The 9817-nt window shown below is 38.6% G+C and overlaps 1 pseudogene; it reads left to right on the top strand.

Moving 5' to 3' along the window:
• Positions 1-2077: 2077 nt before the first annotated feature.
• On the top strand, positions 2078-9386 carry LOC103077569 (60S ribosomal protein L39 pseudogene; annotated as a pseudogene).
• The last annotated feature ends 431 nt before the right edge of the window (positions 9387-9817 follow it).

Here is a 9817-nt window from a genome sequence, read left to right as displayed (position 1 = left end):
AGATTGGTTGCACAACAATGTGAATGTACTTAACACAACTGAACTGTACACTTAAATTGCTAAGATGGTAAATTTTATGTATTTATGTATTTCACAATTAAAAACAGTTTTAAGACATCAAAAAAGCTTAGTAAAATAGAAAAAGTAATTGACAACCAGAAACAAATAAAAGAGAAAGTTAAAATATTCTAGCATATTAGGACAACATGGCTCCGGTGCTTAATCATTACAGTTTTCTCTCATCCAGGGCAAAAAGGCAAATAATATGATAGATTTCATAACTATTTTACTGAAGTGGAAAAAATTAGTTCTCTGGAAGAGGTATAGTTTTCTTTGGCATAACATCCTGATTCTCATTCCTTTATAGATAACCTGATACTTTGTTCATTTGGGTTTGTTTTCACTATTCATTGAATACTTTTACGATTTTCTCTTTATCTTTGATATGTAAAATTTTACTATGATATGTCATTTGCCCAGCCTCTGGTGAACACTATCAATCTGAAAATTTCTGTCTTGGTGGAGAATTTTCTGCTATAATTCTTTTGATTAGTCCCTCTCCTTGATTCTTTGTGTTCTCCTCTTCTGTAACACCTGCTATTCTGCAACATGTACCATGTTGATATTGGAGTTTCTGGAGCTATTTTCCATGTCTCTATTTTTCTCTCATGTTTTATCTTTACTCTTTTGTTTTATAATCTGGGAGAATCCCTTAATAATTTTCAATAGTCCCACTTTCTAATTGGTTCTTTAGTCATCTCAATCTTCTACTGACAATTTATACATTATTTACTTATTTATCTTGGTGACTTAATTTTTGTATTTTTATTTATAGAATCCCCAATTGGTTCTTTTTAATAGTAGGGCCTTCTCATTTTGTGGATATAATATCTTCTCTTACCCCTCTGAAGATATTAATCATGACATTTTAAAATATATTTATGTATCCTATTAAGTCTGTTGGCTCAGGTATTGACTTTTAAGTTTATTTGCTGTATATCTTTCATGGTGCTGCTTTCCTTACGTGGTTAATGATTCTTAGTTGAGTGTTCATCTTTGTGGTTGAGACTCCCTTCTCTCTTCTCTGTGGCTACTGCTTCTATTTACTGCATCTTGGTAATGGCAAATGTGGGTAAAGCTCTCAAACTCCATGTCCTCATGTCTTAAGTAGTTTGGGCATTAATTTTCCTAGTGAAATGACACTGCAATAGCTTAAACAAGTAAAATTCTGCAGACAGACCTCAAGGTACAGTACCTAATACAGGCCAACTTTGTTGGAGAGTATTCATGTTTCTGGAATTTCTGTATTCTTGTATATAACGAATACCTAAATTATATGCCTATTACCTTTGAAAAAATTCAATCTTATCTAGATTTATTTTTTAAATAAGCCTGGATTAATCCTTTAAGGAAACTCACAGGGTGGGAAATTAGGAGTGAATTCATGGAAGAGAATAACACTTTTGGTTAAATTTGGTAGTTCTGTAGCTACTAATAAAAGGTCAAGGGATGAAGGTGTTTGGGTTAGGTTTTGGTGGAGGTGGTTTTTTTCCCACGTTACTCTGATGGTGAGGAGATCCAGAGGCAGAGTAAGACCTGCTATTTTAAAGCTTCAAGGTATTTTTCTGTTTCCTTGCTGGCCAAGATTTGATTTAACTTTGTACTTATTTTCTTTTTTTTGGAGAGGGGAGGGACCTTTTAATAGGACTTTTGATTATAAAAAGGTAAAGTTGATATTCCAGAGTAGAAAGGGTTTCTGATCCGTATAAAAATTAAAAATGTCATTTTCTTTTTGGTAGAGTTGATTCGCACCAGCTGTTTCCTTTAGGAAGATTGGTGCATTCTAAATACAAATTTAGACTATGAGCTCTGAAATTTTCTTGGGAATGTTTGTGTGTCTTGCATAAACAAAACAAGACATGAAGTCTCATCTTTACCTCTTGTTTATGAAGGAACCCTAAAGAGCGCTGGACTGCCAAAAGAGCAAGAAGTGCCAAAACTTAACTCAGGCTATTCTCTAATGTGTTTTTGAGACATATTCTGATGTTATCACAATATCCAAATCAGTCTCGGCAGCATGGACCCGCATTCAAAATTTGATTTGAGTGTCAAGATTGATGATGTCACACGAATACCAAGAGGGTATGAAGAGATTTATTATTACATAATGGAGGCTTTCTGGGGTGAGCAGGGCAGGCCTCCCAAGCAGGCCCAAAATGGCTCAAGAGAGCAAGAAATGAGACTGGCTTTGAGTATTTACTGTGGTTAGGGGATGGAGCCGGGGGTGAGGCTTTCCCTGCACAGGCAAAGGCTTGTATGGCTTGAACCACCTACCACCCTGAAGGGGGGAGCATCTGGACTTGCTCCATCATTTTCCCAGATGTGGGACATGAGAAGAAGAGGGAAGAATGAGGCTAAAGGGGACGTACAGCCAAACATTAACCAGTGGAGTCAGACTCCTTATTATACATGCTAAACTATAGTTCTTGTGGGACCTGTGGGACCTTTGGGCTAACTCCTTTGAATAAGAAGTAAGTTCTCCTTATAAAAATAAGTTGTTTTGGACTTCCCTGGTGATGCAGTGGATAGGAATCCTCCTGCCAATGTAGGGGACACAGGTTCAATCCCTGGTCCGGGAAGATTCCACATGCTGTGGAGCAACTAAGCCCGTACACCACAGCTGCTGAGCCTGCGCTCTGGAGCCCACGTGCCACAACTACTGAGCCCACGTGCCTAGAGCCCGTGCTCCACAACAAGAGAAGCCACCGCAAGGAGAAGCCTGCACACCGCAGTGAAGAGTAGCCCCGCTCGCCACAACTAGAGAAAGCATGCACACAGCAACGAAGACCCAACACAGCCAAAAATAAATAAAATTAAATCTTAGAAAAAAAAAAAGGTTGTTTCAAGATGTTAACCTGGTCCAGTAAAAAGGAATTCTTGGAGGTGGACCTTAAACTGTGCTATAAAATAAAGAGTTTCTTTTCTGGAGCCCCAAGGAGTTTGGCAGCTTGAGATATAGAAGGGGAGATGCCCAAGGGCACCCCTCTTGGGGTAAGAGCAGCGAGCCTTCACAACTTCAGGGCAGGCCAGGGACTGGTGAGAGAGCGTCTGGTAGGGGACCCGTGGAGGGGCTCGAGCCTGACCCTGAAATCATTTTCATGTGTGTTTCAAATGGTCTATGCCACAAACCTCTGCATTACACTCAAGTTTTTAGTAAAGTCTTGTTAAATAGGCAGCCTGGTCCCAGCTATTATGTTGGGAAATTTAGGGACTGGCCTGGACATCTGTGTCCATACCTGAAGCAAAGCAGTGTAGAGAGAACTACAGCAGCAGCTGGCAGAAGACCCATCTCAAGGCAGCGAGAGGGGCCTCCAGAAAAGCTAAGCAGAGGTCAAGACCAGAGGGCCAGCTAAAGTGACAGCCATCTGGGATACACTGGTGAGACATGTAAGTATGAGAGAGTATTCTCAGAGACTTGAGAGAAAGAATCGAATTTCTACAGGCAAATGGAAAGGGGATTCATGTTGTTGAAAGTTGGGCATTAAAGAGAAATGAAATGTGGGACATCTGGATTACATAAACATCAAATAAGAAATGACATGAAGATAGACTCGAAATTTTCCTGTTCTTGATAATTAAAAAAAAATTTTAATAAACAGATTAGATGTTTTCACAAGGAAATTCACACAGTACCATTAGAACAGAATAATATTCAAGATTCTCTGTATCTTCTTCTCAGACCAAAAAACTTATTCCAGGAACACAATTAAGAGTCCCTGATTGAGAGCAGCAATGAACTGTAGTGGGCAGGTGCCTAGGGTGTATAGTAGGAAATATTTAGAAACATTACATAAAATTTATATTAATCAATTGACAAATAGATCAATGGAACAAAACAGAAAAGCCAGAAGTAACCCCACACAAGAACAGCCAACTGATTTTTGACAAAGATGTGAAAAGCAATTTCTGAAAAGGTAGTCTTTTCAACCAATGGTACTGGGGCAATTGAATATGCATAGAAAAAGTGAACTTTGAATTAAGTCTCATACCTTATGCAAAAATTAACTCAAAATGAGTCATAGACCTAATGCAAAACATAAAACTATAGAACTTTTAGATGATAACATAGGAGAAAACCTGGCAATCTAAGGCTTAGTGATGACTTCCTAGACTTGACACCAAAAGCATGGTGCATATTAGACTTCATCAAAATGAAAAACTTTTGCTATGTGAAAGAGCCTGTTAAGAGGATAAAAAGACAAGCTAGAGGATGGGAGAAAATATTTGCAAACCATACATCTTACAAAGGACTCATATCTTAAGATATAAAGAACACTCAAAACTCCACAGTAAAACAAACAAAAAGACAATTCAATTTGAAAACGGGCAAAAGACATTGAGACATTTCACTAAGGATATATGAATGGAAAATATGCACATGAAAAGATATTTGATATTACTTGTCATTTATGGAGGAAGTGAGCCTTAAGCCTGACCTCAGATAGTAGAACTTTATAAATTAATAGAAGGGGTGTAAAACATAAGCTGAAAAGTCCCAATGGATTCCAACAACATTCTTTGATCTATAATTTATTTTTAAAGTTTAAATTTTTTCTGCAGGAACATAGCACTATGTCTAGTATAGTTCTGTTACATATTTATGTACATATATATAGTTATATATATTTTCAAATATTTAGGAATATTTGAACACTATTTCATGTTATTTAAGAGTTATTCATTTAGAAAATTTTAGGTGTGGTAATTATTTTTAAAAGTCCTTAGTATTTACTAATAAAATATTATGACTTAGATTTGCTTACAAATAACCCAGTGAGGGATGGAAGAAAGTAGGTGGGAAATGGATAAAGCAAGATTGACAGAAAATTGAAAACAGTTGAAGTTGGGTGATAGGTATATATTGGCTCATTATAATATTCTAATTTCTTCAACTTTGAAATTTTTCACAATAAAGATTAAAGACAATTAAAATGTATTTACATATTTCTATGTGAATAGGAAAACAAAATCTGAAAAGATACATGCCAAACTATTAACCATGGATATGTCTAGAGTGTAGAATTGGAGTAGAAGGAAGGGAAATTTCTATTTTTTACTTTATAAACTTTGTGATTTTACAATGAACATACATATTATTTCTTAATTAGAAACAATGAAAATTTGAAACTTGTAAGATTGCTTTTTATAATTAATCCTTTTAATTAGTTGATTATACATTCTAGAAAGTTTTCAAATGTATAAAACTTTAAGGAGTCTCAAATATTGCTAGAAACTTACAGAAGAAAAAGAATATAAAATGTATTGTGTAGCCAAACTTGAACAACTTCTTGTCCACAACTTGATCCAGATATTATGGCTTTTTTTAAGCAAATAAAATGATCCAATTACACTGGCTCATCCATTAGATTTACATTTATTTCTTTAAGGCACAAGAATAGAGTTGGGCGAATTACCTATCAGAAATATTAAACAATGGTCTGGAAGAATGAATTTACCTCGGCCTCACTTCTTGAAGTTTGAGTCCTTGAAAATACACCTAATTCTATTCGTAACCACTAGGGCTCAGTGTCTTCTTTAAAATGTGAAATTAATGCATTTTAGAAAATGAAAAGATCACAAAACTTTTTGTAAGTTGGTGCTGAGGAGAAAAACTGTACCTATGATAGTCTCTGGTCTTCTTTAAAACAAAATTCCAGGGAAATTTGTGAAAGATGGGGGTGGGTCCTCACTAAGATGCTTCTTTTATTTCCCTTCCTCCTGAGATGATTGAGAAGAATGTTGTTCATGAATTAAAAAGAAAACAACATTGCCCCTAGTGATGGATTTATATTTTTAATCATTATTAGAATGTCTTCTTCTAGAATGTGTTTTCCTATATTGTGGTGAGTGAACTCATTGATAAGAGTGGAGCAGAACTGAGCCCCACGCTGTATGACAGTAGGTAATGAGGCATGCAGTTTGGGGCTCTGCATTTGGATGGCTGTCACTTCTGTTTCCTTACTGTTGGGTAGTTTTTCAACACAGAACTTCCTATTTTTAGATTTCCAAGGGACTTCAAGGTAAACACAACAATTGGAGTATGCTTTGGGGGACGTTCTGACCTTTCTGTTGCCCAGTGGAAACCTTTTGGTTCTCAGTGAGTCTCTTATTTTAGCAGGCTTAAAGACTGGTCGCATCCATCAATAATACTGACAACCTGGTCTTGTAAATACCTCCTCCCCTTGAGGCGGCATTTTAGGGAGAAATATTTATGTTCCTCTTTTCATATGCCTGCCTTGACCCAAAGGGAAGGGAGTGTCCACATATACTTTTTCTGTGACAAGGAGGTGTTAGAGAGGGAGTGTCCACCCCATCTTAAGCCTGACTACCCCCCTCCCCCATGGGAAGAGGTTGGCTTATCAGGCCTGATGGTTATCAGGCCACACTCTCTATTGAGTGGACCTGGCATGTTAAGAGCCACCGCACTCATGATGCCTGTTCTCTGCTCTCATGGCACAGTGTTGTTCCTCTGGTCTCTCTGGGTCAGTACAGCCAGAAGGGCCTGCCCCTGCCAAGGATGCCAGGTCTCCACTCTCCCTCTCATCCTGGACTGAGTGGGTGCATGCATCATTTTACTTGCCATCAACTGTAACTTTATTCCCCAGGATCCTGGCTGATAGACAAAATATGGATTGCAGGCTTAAGGCTCACTTCCTCCATCAATGACAAGTAATATCAAATATCTTTTCATGTGCATATTTTCCATTCATACATCCTTAGTGAAATGTCTCAATGTCTTTTGACCATTTTCAAATTGAATTGTCTTTTTGTTTGTTTCTTTGTTTTACTGTGGAGTTTTGAGTGTTCTTTATATCTTAAGACATGAGTCCTTTGTCAGATGTATGGTTTGCAAATATTTTCTCCCATCCTCTAGCTTGTCTTTTTATCCTCTTAACAGGCTCTTTCACATAGCAAAAGTTTTTCATTTTGATGAAGTCTAGTAAGCATCATACTTTTGGTGTCAAGATCTACTCTATAGAATCAATCTATACCCAGTTCTGGAGCTACCCATGCAGATTCACATGTGAAACCATCAGGGCTTTCCTCTAGCAGAGTGGGTGCCTTCCATTCCCTGAGTGATGTGAGTAAACAAGCACAACTTCTTTAGTTTTCCTTCAAAGAGAAAAGGATAAACTTATTGATATGTGTGTAGTTCCAAGATTTTGATGAATAGTTGTATGAGATAAGATTTTCAAGGGAAGGGTTTTTTTTGTTTGTTGTTTTTTTTTAATCCCTTCATCTTCTGACAGTCTCTGTCTATGACAGACTATAGTGGTTTACAGCTAGGTTTGCCAGGGGTAGTAAAAATAAGACAAACAAAATAAGATGCCCAGCTAAATTTGAAGTTTGAATTTGAATAATTTTTAGCACAAGTATGTCCCATACAGTATCTGGTAGGACATACTTATACTGAAATTATTTATGTTTATCTGCAATTCCTACTTAACTGAGTGCCCTGTATTTTATTTATAGGATTGTATATAGGCAACCCTATCTAGTAGAAGACATTCACCATAGTAGCCAAAAAAATTTTTGAAAGCCCAGATGTTTATTATATAACATTTTCTTTATCACCAAGAAATTAGTAATGTTCTTTCCTCTTTTCTTCCTTCCTTTAACAAATATTTAATAAGCAGGTATTACATGCCAGATACTGTTTTATGTACTGGAATGAGATAATAAGCCAGTCAAAGAAAAAATAAATATAAATAATTTCTAAACAATGATGAAGAAAATAAAACAGGTGATGTGATAAAGAATGTCTCAGTGGGGCGGGCTACCTTAGCTCGAACACTCAGGTAAGTCCTCCCTGAAGAGCTGGTATTTCAGCTGCGTCCTCAGGAGCAAGAGAGAGGCAGAAGGTTTCATAGGATAAGTTGCAGGCAGGAGGAACCGTAAAAGCCCTAAGATGGTGTATTAGTTTCTACAGCTGTTGTAAAAACCTAACACAAACTTGGTGGTTTGAAACAACAGAAATTTATTCTCTCACAGTTCTAGAGGCCAGAAGTCTGAAAACAAGGTGTTTGCAGGGCCATGCTTTCTCTGGAGGTGCTGGGGAGAATCTGTTCCTTGCCTTTCCCAGCTTCTGGTGGCTACCAACATTTCTTGGCTTGTGTCCGAATGACTCTAATCTTCGAGGCCAGCATCTTCAAATTTTCTCCTCTGTGTGTGCCTGACTAATCTCCCTCTTATAAGGACATCATGATGGCATTTAGGACCCACCAGATAATTCAGAATAATCAGTATCTCCAGCTCAAGACACCTAATTTAATCACAACTGCAAAAAAATTACATCCCCTCTTTTGCCATGTAAGGTCACACTCACAGATTTCACGGATTAGGACATGGATACATTTTCTGGGGGAGCATTTTTCAGCCTACCACAGATGGGAGGGGCTCAGCACGTGCTAACAGCGTGTGGAGGCAGCACAGAGAGAGGTGTGGGGGCCATGAGGACTGACACGTAGGCAGGGCCTGGCAGTAAAGGTAAGGGATTCAGGTTCTAGTTCAATGTCAATGGGCAGCCAGTGAAAGATTTTAAACAGGAGACAGGGAGTGACAAGATTTACATTTTTAAAAGCATTTATCTGGTCCCTCTGTGGAGGCTGGACATTAAAAGGGCCAAGGGTGAGGGCTTCCCTGGTGGCACAGTGGTTGAGAGTCCGCCTGCCGATGCAGGGGACACGGGTTCGTGCCCCGGTCCGGGAAGATCCCACGTGCCGTGGAGCGGCTACGCCCGTGAGCCATGGCCGCTGAGCTTGCGCATCCGGAGCCTGTGCTCCGCAACGGGAGAGGCCACAACAGTGAGAGGCCCGCATACCGAAAAAAAAAAAAAAAAAAAAAAAGGGCCAAGGGTGAAAGGAGAAGGAATCATTAGAGCCATGGCGCCTGCCAGAGAAGGGCAGCCTGAGGCCTCGGTAACTTGAATTCGAGGGGTCGCAAGGGAGAGGAGGGGACAAGGTTGGACAGAGGGGTTAGATTTTGGAGAAAAAGCCATGAGGACTTACTGATGGATCAGGTAGTAAAAACAAAACAAACACACAGAAAACAAAATAAAGGGAGAGTATGATAGAGTTCTCCTAGGTTTGGAGCTAAATGTTAATAAGAAGCCAAATGTTGACATTTGCTCTTCTCTGCCATCCTCTGTGTGGTTGAATTTGCTCCTTGCCAGGTCTTCTCACAAGACTTTCAGGATCAAGCAATTCCTGGCCAAGAAACAAATGCAGAATCATCCCATTCCCCAATGTATTTGAATGAAAACTGGTAATAAAATCAGATACAACTCCAAGAGGAGACATTGGAGAAGAGCCAAGCTGGGTCTGTAAGGAGCTTCACATATGAGGTGGCACACATTTATGTTGTGTCAAGGTCACTTGCATCTTACCATATCACAGTAGTGGGAACATCACTACTGTCTGAAAAGCCACATGTGTTTTATGGGAGAAATGGAATGGTTGGTTCTTCTTTTGTTGTCAGTGTTTCTGCACTAGTGCTTTGGGGCTTAGTAATAAATATGTGAAACCTTTTGCTGGAAGAAATATGTTGACATTTGATGTACTTGGTTAAGACTCTCCGGTCTGCTCTAGGGAGAGGATTTCACACAAAGTAAAGAGAGGAGTAGGTTTTGTCCTGTCCTAAAACGCATTTGATAAAGTGAGCTTGGTCTTCAGGAGAGAGATTCTTTTTCTTCCATCCAAAATCAAGTCTTAACAGAGGCATCACGCTTCAGATGAAGGTTAAAAGAACCAGAGCGGTG

The sequence above is a fragment of the Lipotes vexillifer genome, unplaced genomic scaffold (genome assembly GCF_000442215.2).
Source record: "Lipotes vexillifer unplaced genomic scaffold, Lipotes_vexillifer_v1.1 scaffold1587, whole genome shotgun sequence".
Lineage (NCBI taxonomy): Eukaryota > Metazoa > Chordata > Mammalia > Artiodactyla > Lipotidae > Lipotes > Lipotes vexillifer.
The sequence above is the reverse complement of the archived record's forward strand: the minus strand, read 5'-3'. Positions and strand labels throughout refer to the sequence as shown.